The 17,910-nt window shown below is 39.8% G+C and overlaps 1 protein-coding gene and 1 non-coding gene across 3 annotated transcripts in view; both read left to right on the top strand.

Annotated features, from left to right (window-relative positions):
• PTPRD (protein tyrosine phosphatase receptor type D) overlaps positions 1–17,910 on the top strand; it is a 1,630,925-nt gene that overhangs the window by 1,052,250 nt on the left and 560,765 nt on the right. The gene's annotated exons all lie outside the window — the stretch shown is intronic.
• LOC127484967 (U6 spliceosomal RNA) lies at positions 8,714–8,821 on the top strand. Its single transcript, XR_007912172.1, has one exon. It is a non-coding gene; the product is annotated as a U6 spliceosomal RNA (small nuclear RNA).

The raw sequence follows: 17,910 nt of genomic DNA, 5'->3' as shown, positions 1-17,910 counted from the left end.
GGCACTTTATAAAAGCAATAGAGTGTGGTCCTTGTCCTTTACAAACTCATCTTTTCCATCATGGATTTCCCTTTATTTATTTTAGAAACACTGTTTACTGTCTTGTAGCAGTCAACCTGATGTATCTCTTTTCCAGAAAAAAAAAAAAAAAAAACTTTAATTATATCTTGTCTCTGTGGCCCCTATATCATTCTTTGGTTCTCCAGTTTTTGGTTTCTTTTCTGCTGTGTTAAAACATCCACTGGCTGTGCTGAACCTCATAATTTGGTTCAGCCTCCAAAGAGCATCCTCTTGAAACTTTCCAATTCCTTTATTCTCTTTCTGCCACCTCTAGGTTACTGGTTTTCCTGTGCCTGCCATTTTAACCAAGTTATGCTCCTATTTTCAGCCTTCTCCAGGCCTACAGTCTCATCGGCCAGACATAGAGAGCAGCAGGCAACCAAGTCACGTTCTTTCCTTTTTCTGTCCTAGAACTCAGGGTCCATCTTCTCTAGGAAATTTCTCTCCATATCTACCCTCCCTTGATAGTCTCAGCACAGCTATTCTATCAGAACATTTCCTGCTATAATCAGAAATGGGTAGTGAATAACCTCTCTGCTATATAGTGCAATATGACATTAAATGAATGTTTTCACTTTTCTGACCCTTGATTATAACCTTGATAAAGTGTGGAGAATTGTACTTGTGACAAAATGGAGATGATAATAATGATGGTAACTATATGAAGTAATATATATAAAGCTCATTCGTGACAATTCACTCACTTCCATTCATCCTAAAATGTCCATCATTTCTAAAGATTGTGTCATCCTCTTTCTTAAAATTCTGTAGCAGAAAATAGTTGTCAGAATTCTTGAATCCATATCTGTATGTATTTTGCTTTGGACTTTGATAGGCTCCTAATATCCATTACTGGGCCAATCCTAGAAGCTGTAACACTGTACTGTGTTAGAAGACATGGACTGGTAGTGCGTTTAGGTGGCACAAGTTATGTTAAAAATGAGAATATGAGACCTGTATAAAAGAAAGGCCCCAATGGGGACTCTTCAGAACCACAGTGGAGAGAGGGGAAAGCTTACACATCTGACCTCTCACCCTAGCATTTTTCTTCCTTCCACTTTCAAGCAGTGAATAATCAACATGTCAGGGTTCATCTAGATCTAAATCCAATTAAGTCTGACCTTAGGGATAGTTTCTCAAACCTCCCAGCAGGTGTGTGCTTGGAAGAAATTGTCATCTGTGCCCTTTGTTCAATTTTTAAATTACCCCAAGTTTATGGTCCCAACTGATTAAGCTTAGCAACGCCGCCCATTGAATGTCTAAGGAGAACAGCTGCTGGTTTAAGTGTCCAGGCATTTGCGCTGAAAGGATTTTATGAAAGAAATCACCTCTCTTTAATCCACATGGAACAAGTCTGAGAATCGAATATGTTGTTTAGCTGACGTCTGAATCCTTATGCTAGTTGGTTTCTGAGGGGTAACATTACTTAGGCCTTTTGGGGTTATCATTTGTGCAGTGCTCTGCAAAACTGTTGTGAGAATTAGAATTAATAGTTGTCAGGAGGCATAATATCCGACGCATATTAGGTGTTCAGTTAGTGATACTTATTATTAAAGCATTTACCAGGTACTTCAAACACTAAGTTGGTGTTCATTGTGGGAAAAAAAATGTGTGTGTATGTGTGCATGTGCATAACAGTGCATATGTGTGTGTGCATGATTTTAATAAGCTCTCACACAGATCTTCTGTAATAGTACCTATTCTTCCTGACTGACTTCAGAAGTCAAGCTCTAGTGTCTTAATCACAGACCCTCACAGCTGTTTTTATTGGTAAAGGCAAAAGTGCTACAAAGGTGATTACCTGTGAAGATTCTGGTGCTCCACCGAGTGCTTTTCTTATAATTTCACATCTATTTCTTACAACTTCCCTGTGAAGTATCACTACTTCCATTGTACAGCAGAAACAGACACAGCTGGTATAATTAAGAGCACAGATGCAAACCAGGTCTCTGTTTAGGGTCACTGGGGGGCGATCAGAAGATCTGACTTCCAGCTTTATCTTTCCCCCTAAAACTTCTGATCTTAAACAACTAACCTCACCACTCTGATCTATAATTTTATAACCTATAAACCAGTAGATTGGATTGGGGGCATTTAAAAAAAAAAAAACTTTTTCCAGAACTATATGTTTTAAGATGAGGTACTAGAAAATAAACTTAAAATAAAGTTAATCAAAGAGAAATGAAATTAAAGAGCCACCCTCTGTTTTTAGTCAGTGAGTCAACAGCATTTCTTCGAGTGTTCATCCTTCTTGATACTATAAAGGGAAGAAGGAAAAAATAGAAGACACTGCTGGTTCTTGCCCTAACAAGAACTCTTTTTCCAGACTGCTTGCATTTGCACTCTGGTTGACCTGTGAGGTATAATCCTCTGCTGGGCAGAGCACTCTCTTCCCCCTTATTTTTCTACCAGTCTGCATAATGCTAGTCAGCCCAATCCTCTCCAGCAGGATTTAATTTGGTTCCTGTTGAGAAAGGAAGATGTACTGGCCTTCTCCTTTCCTTCTTCCTCAGAGTGGAAATACAGGAAGAAGCCTGTGAAGAGCCCAGGAGAGAGGTGATGTGTGGCCTAGTGGTTAAGACACCAGGTAGGATGCCCATATGCCACATCAGAGTGCTTACTTTGAGTCTTGACTCCAGCCACTGACTCCAGATTTCTACTTATGCAGACCCTGGGAAACAGTGGTGATTGGCATAATTGCTTGGGACCCTGCCAGCCACAGAGATCTGAGCTGAGTTCTGGGCTCCCAGCTTTGGCCTGGCGTAGCACCAGCCATTGCAAGCATATTGGGCATGAACTAGCAGATGGAAGCTCGCTTTCCTTGTGTTTCTGTCTCTTTCTCTGTACCTCTGTATCTCCATTTCCATGTCTCTCTCTGCCTCTCAAATAAGTAAGTTATTGGGGAAAAAACAGCCTGCAAGGATGTCTAGAAAGATAACCGAGGTTTTCTCTCCCTGATAACAATAACCAAACCACTTCTGAGAAAACTCTGGCTACGTGACTCTTAAATGCTCTGTGAATTTCTTTTCTTTTCCATTTCTTTCTCTGGACAAATCTATTTGTTACTAAGATCTAGCAACTTCTCTTAAACTCGGTCTCTAAAGGCCCCACTCTTTCAGATATGCTGTACTCCCTTACTTTTAGAAAATTGCATACAGTGTAGTAAGTTGTTTGTATATCTGTCCCTTATTTAAACACACACCACTGACAAACGGTCAGTGCTTTATAAGATAGAGTAAAAGCTCTTCCATTGTCTAGTACTGAAAGAACTGTATATCCATATCATTTACAGAAACTTTGTAGAAGGAAGTTATTCTCATGTTTGAGAGGAAAAATATGCCTAGCTTAAAGAAGTCTAATATATCTGGCCTAACCAAATAAATATGCTAGGAATCAGTTCTTTACAAAAGTATGTATAGAGAACTTCTTTTAAGACCAAACTATTTCATTGAATTTTAATATGAATTCATAAGGTTTGATTAATATACAACTTTTCAGGAATAATCTCATTAAACTCTTAAGATTCATGAAAGCAGGGTGAATATCTGATTTTTTTTCCATTTTATTCGTATTGGCTTGTATACAGTAAGTGCTTAATAAATATTATTGGAGAGATAAGTAAATGAGATAAGGAATGAAGAATTTCAACTTTTATTAAAATGAGGGAGCACAGTATATTGCTAATCATTGATACTTATCAGAAATTACCTTAGAAATAGCATTAATAATATATAATAGGCTAATGAAACAAAACACATTAAAGTGTTTTCATTCTCTTTATTTTGTGTTTGAATCCATGTGGTGTTATACACATGAATGATCTTGTTAGTGCTCTTGGATGAAGAACAGCAGGCAGGAGTAGACAGAGGGGAAAAGTACAGGGTACCTGGACTATTGCTTGTTTGCTTGGCTTTGCAGTAATAGCATTACTCCTAATATGCACCTTCAGATTGAACAGTAATAGCTAGCTCTGAGCAGTTAGAATGCTGCTCAATAAAAATAATGGCATTAAAATCAGTGAGTAGGGTTTGATTGTCTGCTTTGCTACGTGAAAAGGAAAAAGCAGAAGCAGGCGGCTGGCGATTTCCAAAGATAACACCAAACAGGGATAAACCAGACCTAGAATTGAAGGCGTGCTCAGAAAAAAACAACTTGAGAGAGGATCTAAAGTCCCTCCTTATCTCTCCGACAGTTGCCATTAATATGCTGTCTCTTCAGTGATTATAAATGTGGCTACTATCCCAGCTTATATCAAATATCACCAGTAAATTACTTGCAGAATATTCTGTGGGGTTTCTCAGGGCTATAACTGGAAAAAAATTGAATGTCTTAGTTCCTCTAAAGTGCTTTTCACCCAGGAATCCACCCGTCTGCCCCCATAATTATCTGGAAGACTACATCTCAGGCCCCACTGCAAACACAGGGCTAATTTTCTCTATAAACAGTATCACAAGTTGAGGGTTGAAGATGTTTACATTAAAAATTCTGACTTAAGGCTCATTCTCTGACCATAGGCTGCTCATCCTTTGTGATTTGGAAGGCTCACTCCTCTTTCAGTACACATTTTACTAAATCAGAAAAATATGGGGGGTGCTTGGAGTGGTCTCAGAAAATGGATGACCAGAGACTTGGCTTCCAGATCTGGTTCAGCCTCTCTCTGTTTCTGTGAGTAAAGCTGAAGCAAAGTCGAATGAGCTTTCATGCTGGAAGGTTGTCATGCCAAGTTAAAAGCAGTTAGCAGGAACTTCCAGATCCAGGATTCTGTTTCAAATCATTAAAACTGAATGATATTCCTCCTCTAAAAAGTTTAGAATATTTTAGTAAGCCTGTAATTCACATTTGGGATTAGAGGTGGACATTAATCATAAAGGGACATCCAAAATTAAAATAATAACCAGGGCTGAATGCCACTGGCCAGTGAGCTCCAGGATAATGGCCCAGTGACCTGACTGTGTCTGTTTTTCCCTCATCAGTGTGTCCCTAGTGTTTTGCAGAGTGTATGGTGCACTGAGTAGATATTTGAACAAATGAAAGAGAGAAAGGAAGAAAAGAAGGAAAGGAAGGAGGGAAGGAGGAAGGGAGGAAGGGAAGGAGGAAGGGAAGAAGGGAAGGAAAGAGAGAGGAGAGAGGGAAGGAAAGAAGGAAGGAAGGAAGGAAAGCAAGAAGAGCCAAGTCTACTGGCCACACTCACATTATGAGTTCCCTACTCGTTACCACTACCCCTGCCCATGCAAAGCCCCTTTGTTTTCTCTGAATGTCAAGAACAGCTCTGAAGGGAATTCTCCAACAGTGCCAGGCACTCTTCTCAAGGCTAACAGATTTTGTTTACCAGAACTCGTAATGGGTCTGAAAAGGGACAACACATGACTGCAGACACGTGAGGATGTGAGACTATCTCTGGAATCTAGAAAGTTGCATTGTATTAAAGAAGTATGTAATATGAGTCACTTAAGCCCCCTATTTCATCCCTGACCAGTGCAAAATAAGTGCTTCCCATAGTGATAGAGTAAAAGTTCACAATACTGATGAGGAGAGCCTGGTGCACACAGAAGCACAACCAGCAGTAGCCTAAGGGAGGTGGAGGGCTGTCATCTACCCAGAGTCACCCCCAGCACAGCTGTGGCCATCCTTTCTTGTGTCATGCACCCCAAAGGGAATATGAGGTGCAGGAAATTAAACTAGCAGAGGACTTTTCCCTTTCAGCATATACAGTCCCTCCTTGATTTTTTTTTTCTTCTTCCATCTTTGTAGTCCCCAGGTCCCCATCCTGGTCTTATTACACCAGCCCTGTGTCTTTCAATTTGTTTGGACAGTTACAGAGGCTGACAGCACAATAGGTACTGTAGTCATTTTATTTCCCTCCAAGTATTGTCTGTGCTTGGAATGAAGAATTGCACAGAAGGACATGATGTGTACCAATTTCACTGCTTTCCAATCTCCTACAAATGAGCCAGATTTTGGGAACACTAAGACACAGTGTTTCATAAAGTTCCTTCAGATGACTTCCTGAGAAATAACTAATATCTGGCCATGTAAGCTAATAACTATTATCTTCAAGTATGATTAATACATACCACATCCAATGGCTGTAAAGCACTTTGCTGTCAAAGCCAATTAAATAAGTTGTATAGTGTTGGGTATATCCTAACTTTTCTTAAGACTATAATTGTCAACATCCAAGAGGGGTTTGACCCTTTTTCCTTCCGTGCCATTTCAGGTGGATAACCAGTCACACATTTATCATTGTGTCAGTAAACACGTTTATTTATGTCTAGCCTCACTCATAGGCTTCAAGTCTAAGAAAGTGAAAACTGGATTATCTGAGATGAATTGGGGTACTTGTTAGCAGTATTTAAATAGGAAAGGGGCAAAGGACAAAGCGATGACCCCTGGAAACCTTGTCTACTGGCCTGTCTCATCTGCAAATGTAAAATGTCATCAAGGGTTATCATTCTCAGAAAACGCTTTTGGAAAAGACGTCAGGTTTAACTGAGATCTGAAAGTTCTTTTGTATTCTCTTTACCTTCCCCATAAACTTCTATCATTTTGTAAATGGATGCAGTGAATTTTTATTACTTGACCTGTTGTAAGAAGAAAAGAATTCATCAAAAGACCAAAATAACAAAAGATAATATGCTCATTAAAATATGTAAATCTATTTAATTTAATAAGCTAATTTATTTTTGCACTGAAATCCCTTACAGGAGGGTAAATAATCACTTTAAAAGTCCCCTGGGGGCCAGTGTCTCATAAAATTCTAAAAACAGCTAAAATTGAGATGTAGATTCAGGTAGATTAAGTGATGCTTAATGAATCATTAATTTGACCTAGAAGTTACCCTGGTTTATTCATTTTTGACTACTTGGAACAAGGCCCAGATTATGTTTCTTCTTCTAATTTGGCCAATACAAATTATTTAAAATGTCAAACAGAGTGGTAAAGGAAACAGACAAGAAGGACAACATGTAAAAGGATTTGTTTAAAACAATGCGCTTTGGCCACACATCAGGCTATGATCTTGAACTTTGTAACTTTAAAGATGTTTGCAAACATCCTTGCATTTTTCATTCAAATATTGAAAACTAGTTCATATTTGCAAAGGGTACCAGGTCACTTGATAAAGTTCCACTGAGGTCCTAAAGAACTCCAAATGTGCTGAGGTATTTTTTCCAAGTGAATTTCCCAGATTTGAATGGTCAGGGTGTATTAATTTAGAATAATAAACCAATGAATTCCTCCTGACTAGGTTTCTGGCAGGAGCAAATAATGTAACTAACCTGGAAATGACAAAGCTTCAAATTCTTGTGAGGCTATTGTGGTAATGTGATTATCCTGTAACTTTATAATGCATAAGCAATACAAAGGAAGTTTATAGGTACAAGGAATTTTTAGGACTTAGAACATTTTCCCATAGAAAACCAAGTTTCTGATTTATTTCCATAGTTTAAAGAGAAAGGTAAACTGATGTTTAGTAGATTTGGGGCTTTTCATCAGCTCATTTAGTTTGATTACTATCTCCCAATATAGAAGTGTCCTATGAATAAAGCTAGTGTGTGTCTTATCACTTATCACTTGTTTGATTAACAACATGTACCATGTACACATTCATCCATGCTCAGAGAGGCTCTTTTGCCTTCAGTTAACCTAGTAGAGGACATTACGGCAAAGGTGGTAGACACACAAGATCAGGCTAGTTCTGTACTCTCTTCTCTTAATTATATATCATTCACTTAAGTATGGAGGAAATGTACCAGTTCGGATAGTGTCGGCTCTGAGGAAGAGAATATTTAAAAAAAATGTTACTTATACAACCAAGACACTTACTATCTCATAGGAGATCCAGACAAAGGGCTTCAGGATTGATCAGTTCAATGACAGTATAATAAAAAACCTGTGACTGCCTCCCCACTCCTTCACATAGCTCATGACTACTGTAAAAGGTGGGACACAAAGAAGTTAAGGCACATGCACAGAGCCACTCAGTAAGTGACTGTGCCTCAATCTCAGCCCACGCTGAGTCTATAGTTTACTCCACTAACCACTCTAAAAATCATGAAGTATCTTGTAGATATTAAGCATTATCCAAAGAAATGAAGTAATGCTTATTATTAAACATAGGGATTTACATGAACATCCTTACAACTAGATTTGCTTATTTCATACATATCATCTCCCTGTCCCTGCTACAAACTTTGGCAAATACACTTTGTGATGCTCACTTTATGCTTGAAGCAGGGATGTCGGTGGTCGTAACATCTTGGAGATTATGTGAACTGATGTATCAAGGAACCAGATAAAGAGTTCTAGAATCATTATGCCACTCTTAAGTTTCTTGTGATTCATCACTAGAAAGAGCCATGTAAACAATTATGTTATTTGTCATAATTAATTTTAATACATTAGTGATTGGCCACCTACTGTTTCATTTAATCACCCCCAGAACTTAAAAGTGAGATCATTTTTATCTGCATTTCACAAATGGGTGTCTTCATTTAGTGTGTCCATGGCTGGTTGTATAGGTTGAAGACTGCAGAAATGTAAATCATAGCCCTAAGTGTCCATTGCCCCAGCTACCACGCCATTCTTGCTCCACCCGAGGGAATCCTTCCACTAGAAAAATATGCTTCATTTTCATGTTTTGAAAATTACATTAGTGCTTGCTTCGGCAGCACATATACTAAAAATTGGAACGATACAGAGAAGATTAGCATGGCCCCTGTGCAAGGATGACACACAAATTTGCGAAGTGTTCCTTATTTTTCTTTCTCTGTCTCTTTCTCTCACTATTTAACTCTGCCTGTCCAAAAAAAAAAAAAAAAAAAAAGAAAAGAAAGAAAGAAAATTACATTAAATTACATTAAATCATCAACTTAGGTCAGAACAAATATGTAGACAGTCTCCTAAACATACATCAGATATTTTGTAGGATCCCAGCTTTGCATGGCAATTTCAAGCCCATGATTCCTATGTAGTGTGCACAATAACTATGTGAAATAAATAGCATTACCTTTGTTTCACAGATAAAGAAATGAGGACTCTTAGGGTTTTACCAGCTCACCTCCATGCACACAGGAGTTAGAGATTATGTTCTCTCAACTCCAGAGAAGTTTCCACCATGATAAATTAGCAGAGAGATAGGAGTCATTAGGAGAATGAGATAAGCAAGCATTTGCTGGCCAGAGCATTGCTGGGACTGAGATCGCAGTGGAGAGTATGGATCCACACAGGAAACATAGAGTGTAGAGAAGGGATAATAGTAGCAGCACCAGGAACAGTCCTTTCCCACTTTTTTCCCATGGAGTCTGAAGGCAGCGAGGCTACTTTCCTATGTATCCCAGGTTCATTCAGAGAAATCCAAGTTGGGAAATTACAAAAGCAAGGCTGATCAACTGTCATCACACCTTATGAATTTCTATAAAGACAAAGAATTTTCTGTTCATCTTGGTTTGAAAAAAAAAGAATAATATGAGTTTACAGTTGAAGCTTTTATATTTGGCAGGATCAACATGCGAATCCTGGGCAAATCACTGAACCACAGGCCACTGGTTTTATCAACCACTAAATGTGGACAGCAAAATGGAAACATTCTTAATGGGTTGTAAATTCTTATTCATTCACATATGGGGACAGTGTAGGAATGCCCAAGAAAACCATTATTAAAATTATTAACATTTTATCTTAACTTCAAAAGTTGGAAAATCTAGGTAAAAATGTAGTTCTGCCCCTCAGAGTCTGAAAGGAAACGAGGGTTCAGCTCAGCATGTTAAAGGCCCTGTGTGTTCTGTTTAATGACTAGATGTATCACGGAATCTAGATGATGGTGCACACACATGTTTTGCTACTCACCCGGCCTATCCGTTCACGTGGTAGCTACCACTCATGTCTTGCCTTCCTCTCCTCTTTCCTTCTTATCACTCATACTTCTCTGCATGCATCTGATGTTGTTCCCTTCTTCCATTTTTTTTAGAATCAACCACCTATATAATAAAGAAACCCTTATTTTCTTCATACTCATTGAACTAAGAGGCCTCATAGATGGAATAAATAAAACAAATGGATAATAATAAATAATAAATGAAGTAGGCCAGTGCCATGGCTCACTAGGCTAATGCTCCGCCTGTGGCGCCGGTACACCAGGTTCTAGTCCCGGTCGGGGTGCCGGATTCTGTCCCGGTTGCCCCTCTTCCAGGCCAGCTCTCTGCTGTGGCTCGGGAGGGCAGTGGAGGATGGCCCAAGTCCTTGGGCCCTGCACCTGCATGGGAGACCAGGAGAAGCACCTGGCTCCTGGCTTCGGATCAGCGCAGTGCGCCGGCCGCAGCGCGCTGGCAGCGGTGGCCATTGGAGGGTGAACCAACGGTAAAGGAAGACCTTTCTCTCTGACTGACTCTCTCTCACTGTCCACTCTGCCTGTCAATCAATCAATCAATCAATCAAGTAGAGAATGAAGATGGAAGAAGAAAATTAGAGAAACTTTTTGTTCTTCACTCATTCAAAAGTCGATGCAGATTTATAATTGGATGTTATGTCCCAGGCCCCATCTTAGGAACTAGAGTTACACAGGAAATTGAACTCATTTTAATCCTTATCCTTGGGAGCTCAGATTCTGGTAGGAGGAAATAATAAGTGAATTATCAAAACAACCAAAAATAATGTGGCAGCTGGTGAAAATTGTTCAGAAGGAAATTTCACAGGGCAAGAGGATAGAGACGATGGTGGTAGTGATAGCTTAGGCCAGGGGGTCAGAGAGTTGGCCAGATATATAAGGATTCCTTCATTCAATATTTGTTGAGTATTTTTGAAGAGCTGGGTACCATGGTAGCTAAAAGATGAATAAGACATGGTTCCTGCCCTCCAGGAGCTGACAGCTTAGTAGAGAACCTCACCACCTGCTCCATTAGGCAGACAGATTAGGAGTCTCAGGGCATATTGCTGCAGTAACATTGTACACAGTGACCAATCTGAACAGATTGTCAGTATTCCAAAACTCACAGTGGTTTCCATAAAATAATTCTCACTTCAAGTAAACATTTTCAGTTGGTGAGTAACTCTATTTTCCACCGACAGCACTCATTTTGAAGGCCTCCTTAATGCAATGATGACTTGTTTTTCTTATTGGTTGCCAAAGATTGTTTGGGTCCTTATTGAAATGTACTTGCTTAACTCCTCCAAAGCAACTTGGCTGGTTTCTTGTTGTACTGGCAACTGCTGTCTCCTGTACTGAAAAATTTGTTCTTTCTGAAAAATTTGGACAGTCCCTGGATGGTTTTCATTAAAATTAAAGATAAAAAAGAAAGAATTATATTTTCTTAAACTATTAGTGATAACAGAACAGAACTTTGTATCAGCAAGATTCACATAAATGTAGGTCACACCCTGGAGGATGTGCCTTTTTATTTTCCTGTTTCTGTAGTGCTTTGTGCAGATACCTGGCTCGAACTTTCCTAATTCATCAAGAAGACGGGGGAAAATATAATTATGGTCAAAATACTGGCTTGTATAAACAAGCCATTTTCTTCATTGTGTTTTTAATACAAGCTCCATATCCCCAGTGCTATAAAGGTTGTAATAATATAGCATTGTTAACAAGAAAACTCAACATGTGAGAGAACAACGCTGAGCAGAGAAGTCTTTGTTTTCCTGAAGACAGAGCCTTTTTGATAGGCCTGGGAGATCATATCACACACAGTTGTTCCAGAATAAGGGAGGCAGACTTGCTGATCTCCCTGCCAGCACAGCCGAGGGTAATCCACTCACTCTACTGGCTCCACGTTGGAACCTCCTTCCTCGTCCCATTCGCGCTGTCAAATTCCTTTCCCTTTGCCATAGTTAGGAGACCCAGGAGAGGAAATTATTCTGACTAGGCTGAGACGTAAGCCGAGGAGGTACCACTTGTTATAAACGTTGCAGTTTTTGTTGGAGGCTGGAGCTGACTTTACAGTGGTCTTTGAGCAGTTTGTTCTGTCAGAGAAATGGATGCAAAAGCTTTTGGCACTCACTTTTGATCGGCTGCATCACTGCTGATTTCCACAGGCTGCCATCTTGCGTGGACACATTTCTTCTCAGTGGTGCCTCAGGACCACGGTGCCAACCTGAATCTCAGCCTGGCTACAGACAGATGATGCTCATTTCTTTACTGCTCTGAACAGATTTGGGCAGCTCTTTCTACTCTGTGTTAGAAATTTCACACTAAACTTTGCATTTTGTTGAGCTGCTCCTTTGTTTGCTGTGCCAAGGTAAAATCAAATTGTTACAAATTCTTTTTTTCTACACACTGGAATCTCTACCTTTGGTGAAGTTTTCACTCTTATCCTGGCCTTTTATATAGCAGCTCCCAGCGCTATGGTCATGTCTGCCTTAAGGGTAAATGACAGATAGGAATACTGCTATCAAAGTTAATTCCAAAGGCCATGAAAAGTCCCTCACTGGATAAGATCAAGAACTAAGCTCTAAATATAAAGTCTTCGTCAGCACTTGAAAATAATAAATTCTGTCAAAGCCTGACTCTACTCTAAAATTTCTCAAGGAAACTCTGTCCCTTCCTCAATATACCATTTTTTAAGGACATCACTCAAGGTGAAATTATTCCATTGAACCTCCAGTAGCTGATTCTATGGCTTATGTACATGTCCCACTTTTCTTTGGTGATAGATAAGACATTAATGCGAATGTGAAAATTTCCATTTTTCAGCTCTGTGAACTTTGATTCAGAGAATGTACTGCAATTAAGTAGCTTTTGAGGGTGGCCTTCCAAAATAGAAAGGATGTTCCAGTTGTTGGTGGGTTTGGCTTAGGTTATGCAGTTTATTTGTTTGGGTTGTGTGTTTTGAACATGTGCCCAGGGCTTTTAAAAAGAGTGATGGGAATGTTTGTACAAATGAAATTGAAAGCAAGTGAGCAGTACTGCCAATGCTTTAATTATGAACCTAGCAACATGTGCACTTATTTGGAGTTTAAAGGCTATAAGAGAAAAGAGCAGGCACCTGGTGGTCTCAAAACAGGATGACTGCCTTTTCTGTTTAGTAGGCAGGAAATAAAAGGCATAAACCTCTTCTGCTCTTTTGGACGTCCAAAGATACAGCAAACTGCCTTCTGTCCTTTTCCCAGTATGTGTTTCAATTTGGAGCACGATCAGGACAGAGGGTAAAGTTCTGAGGCCGCAAAGTGGTCATTTTTATGTCAGGTGAGCCCATGGTTCCACCCCTCCTCCTCACAATGTTTCCCTCAAGGCCAAAAGGACCAGCACATCACATGGTGTTGAACTCCCAAGACAGCCTGCATGCTGGTGTCATAACCCTTACTTTTTCTGTTGCCCCAGAGGAAAAGTGCCAAACTCTTTGGAACCTCTCTTCTGATGGACAAATTTCCCAGAAACTGTAACCAGAATAGCTGGTGGTTTATTACACATGAGGGCATTGCTAAGGTTGGGGTGGTGAACCAAAAGAATTTGGAAAGTTTGAGAATCGGGAAGATTGGGGTGGTTGACACAGACTTTCTTTTCCTTTCATTTTTGAGGGCTGTTTTTCCCTTTGCATCTTCGATTCCAGTCAAGTGTATTTCATTCCAGACACAAAATCAAAATCTTCTCTCCAGTCTGTGCTTGGATTAGGAATAATTATAAGGTAAAAGTAACATTGTCTCCTCCCTTGAAATGTGTAGTTGTATTCTAAAAGCTGTTTTGAGGGGTCTGTTTGACGAGGGGTGTCTGTGTGGTTCATGTTATGTATGAAGTGAGATTTCCAAGGTAGCTATTATACTGTTTGAGTATAATCTGGTGGTTGGGGCATGCGGGGAGTAGCTCCCTAAGAGCTCATCTTTTTACTTCTAAGGCTTTCTTTTTAATGAATTGAGAAAGACACACACCAGCAACATAGCTCATGGCTGATTCTTTCCCTGAGTATAGCAGCTAGAACTGGTTGCTTCCCAAACAGAACAGAACGCTGAAACCTGCTGAACTGTCTCAGCAGGCACTGGGTTGGCACTCCCACCGTCTGGTAAATTTCATGTAATTACAGCTGCCGGTTGGAGGAGGCCTGTGATCTCTGCAGGCTGTTAGGACCTTAGTTATGGCCAGAAGGGTAGTGGATCTGCTTCAAGCCGTCCCCTCCAGAGCCAGCACCTAGGAGCTTCCTTCAAGCAAGGACAACTGGTAGAATGAGCCAGCTGTATAGGGCACACTTAAAAAAAGCGTATGGATTTAGGTAAAATAGTGCCACCTGTGATTTTATTCCTTTAAAAAAAGACACCAGTATAGAAAAAAGAAAAAGGTAAATCTTAGAAAAAGGCAGTGAGCCTCTTGGGAAATGCCAGAGTCTGCTCAGCTGTATTGTGTTCTTTTCATGGGAACAATAAAACAAATCAATGAGTTTTGAACTATCATAGTGATTTTCAGAATTACCTGAAAAGATTGCCCAAGATTCCAACTCCCAGGAACCATCCCAGAGGTTCTGCCTCAGAAACAATGAATGCTTCTCTGTCACCTGTGACATGGGTGTTTTGTCACTTACAAACTTATTAGGAGAATTAAAACGCACACGTCTCAAAATTATTTGGGAACTCTGAAGTCATAGTCACACCTAAATGTCAACATTTAATCTGTATGGTGTGGGAAGCCCTCCTCTTAAGTGTTAGCACTGTGTAGCAATTCATGGAGGTATAAGTCTGTTCCCATTGCTTATTGATAGTTTTCTATTCTTAGAGCTAACCAAAAATGCTTTCTTTTCAAGAAAATGAATTCCTTAAGGCAAAAACTGTGAGCAAAATCTTTCTCTCAGAAATATTAGTTTTGTTATTTCTGATTTAACTTGGAAAATAACACAGAGGCATCAAGAGTAGTTTCAATTTGCTTCTAAGGAGGGGTTTTCAATCTTTCCATTTTTTTTTCTTTCTTTCTTGTTTTAATCACAGATTTATTTTGGGGGAAAGCTGCCTGGAATGTAGGCTAGTCTAATGGTATGGCTTCCTCTTTTAATTTGACTGCACAGAGTGAAAATCATTAGGGGATGTTTGTATTGTATTTGGATAAAAGGGTTTTTCTTAATATGTGTGCCTTGCTCAGCAAACATTCTTAGAATGACTTGATCCTGCATAGTTCACATACCTCACACACAGTGGAGGGCTGAGTGAATGAGCAGTAGGATGAATGGGTAAACGTGAAAAGTCGTAAGAAATGCTAAAAACATAGCAGTATATAACATTTGGGCTGCATTTCACTTGTAGTGACTATTTAAAAATGGAATCCAGTCAGAGTCATTTATTTTTCCCTTGTAAATTGAAGTACTTTCACAGAGAATCCTAGAACTGGAAAAAATACCTTAGATATCATGTTGTCTAGTAATTTCCAAACTGTGCTTCCTAGAGCTGGAAAGCAATGATCCTCCACTTTGACTAAGCATTTGAATCACTTGAGAAGCTTTTAAAAAATATAGACACTAGAATTCTTACTCCCAGAGAATCCAATTCAGTCAATATGAGTGGCCCTGGGCATACATTCTAAAAGTTTGTACAGATTCTAATGTGTAGCTGGGTTGTGAACTACCGTTCTAAGGGTTCAACATTCCAAACTTTTACTTGTGATTTGATAAATATAGGCATGCTCCTTGAAGACAATATGATGGAATACATTAAGTTGGGAAAGTTGAGTTGGGATGTGCCTATACCTTATAGAGTTTTCATTAATTTAAAAGAAAACACTAAGTTCCAGAAAAGCTAAATTATATAAAGTTCTTTTATGTACTCTTAGGACAGGAAATACTGCAGATATACGAGGCAAAGCAGATGAGTAAGACCTAGACTTTCTCATAAAGGGTTTACAGACTCACAATCTAGAAACATATATGGGCAGAGAGACTGGCCTGTGGAAGACATAGAGGAAAAGAAAAGAAAAACGCGACTTGAGTAAAAGGCAGGTGTGTTATCAATGACTGAAGCAGGACCGATTCATAGACTATTATAATTTTCACTATTTGGTCTAATTTCTACCTGGCATAGATTGGGCAAAATTGAGTAGTTTTGAAATCTGTAGTCTTAGAATACAACCTGCTTTGTTAGGTGTTGGTAGGATGATACAAGGATAAAAAAAAATGAAAATAATATTGGGTCCTATTCCTTCTTACCTGCACTTAGCACAAGGTAGGATGTTTCTTAGAGCTCACCAGGCATTAGGTCCTTCTGATGGAGGAAAAACCATGTAAAACCATGTACAAAGCCTGAGTTATTCTCAGGACTGCTTCTAGATGTCAGGCCCCTGGTATCTTTGCCAGGAGGAAGGCAGAGAATATCTGCCTGACTTGATTTGCTTTTGTGCTTGTCCAGGCCAAAGACTATTAATAGTCCCTAGTTGGTTTGGAGAAAAACTGAGTTAAAATAGAAATTGTTAAAAATTTGCATCATTTGTTGCTATTCATTTTGGTCTTAGAATCTGGAATTTGTTGTCTTCTCAGTCATCTGGCATAAGAAGTTTCAAGGTGTGATTAAACAAAGGGGTCATTTCAAGAAATGATTAAACAAAAGTTTCTATAAATTCGTCCATCTAGCCCATACTTCTAGCATTTTACCATTCCAATTAATGGATCTGTGCCAATGAAGTTAGCCAAAAAGATATGTTGATGGTGAGTGCTTTCTGTGACTTTTTAAAAAAAGATTTATTTATTTATTTGAAAGAGTTACACAGAGAGAGAAGGAGAGGCAAACAGAGAGAGAGGTCTTCCATACACTGGTTCACTCCCCAGATAGCTGCAACAGCCAGGGCTGTGTTGATGCAAAGCCAGAAGTCAGGAGTTTCCTCTAGGTCTTCCCACGCGGGTGCAGGGGCCCAAGGACCTGAGCCATCTTCTACTGCTTTCCCAGGCCACAGCAGAGGGCTGGATTGGAAGTGGAGCAGCCAGGACTCGAACTGGCGCCCATATGGAATGCCAGCACTGTAGGCGGTGGCCCTACCTGCTATGCCACAGTGCTGGCTCCCTCTATGACTTATTAAAAAAGATTTATTTATATATCTGAAATGAAGAGCTACAGATAAGAAGAGGCAGAGAGAGAGAGAGAGATCTTCTATCCGTTGGTTTACTCCCTAATTGGCTGCAATGGCTGGAGCTGCACTGATCCAAAGCTATGTCTCCCATACAGCTGTAAAGGGACCAAGTAGTTGGGCCATCTTCTACTGCTTTCCCAGGCCATAGCAGGGAACTGGATGGGAAGTGAAGCAGCTGGGTCTTGAAGTGGTATCCATATGATTGGCAGCATTCAGATGGTGGCTCTACCCGCTAAGCCACAGTGTTGGCCCCTCTAGGACATTTCACCAATTTTCTTAGAATGCTTATTTAGCATAGAGAGATTCAAAGAATCAGATGTTTCAAAGGAGGTGGAATTCCTATCTAAGTAGAGAAAATCAGATAAAAATCTAATTAATGAGATAACCCTTAAGGGGTGGTGGCCATTCACATGGAGGTGATCATAGGAGAAATTTCTGGTAAGAAAGTGAAATTTTATTCAGACAATGTGATAAGGATATAGGTTGTAAAGAAGTATAAATGAAGAATGGAAAATTGGATTTAGGCAGTATTCCATTTGTGGTGGGTCTTTAATGGTGGTAGAACATTTTTAAATGTTTATTTTTTCATCTACTTGAAACACCAAGCGAGAGCAAGAGAGAACAAGAGAGGAATCTCCTATCTGCTGACTGACTCCCTAAATGCCCTTAATAGCCATGCTGGGCCAAGCTGAAGCCAGGAGTCCAGAACCCCAACTGGTCTCCCAAGTGGGTGGCAGTGGGCACAAGCAGTTGGGCCATCATCTGTGACCTCCCAGGATACAGCAGAAGGAAGCTGGATCAGAAGTGGAGCAGTCAGGACTGGC

The sequence above is a fragment of the Oryctolagus cuniculus genome, chromosome 1 (assembly GCF_964237555.1).
Source record: "Oryctolagus cuniculus chromosome 1, mOryCun1.1, whole genome shotgun sequence".
Lineage (NCBI taxonomy): Eukaryota > Metazoa > Chordata > Mammalia > Lagomorpha > Leporidae > Oryctolagus > Oryctolagus cuniculus.
Note: the sequence above shows the minus strand (reverse complement) of the source record. Positions and strands in the feature narration are given on the sequence as shown.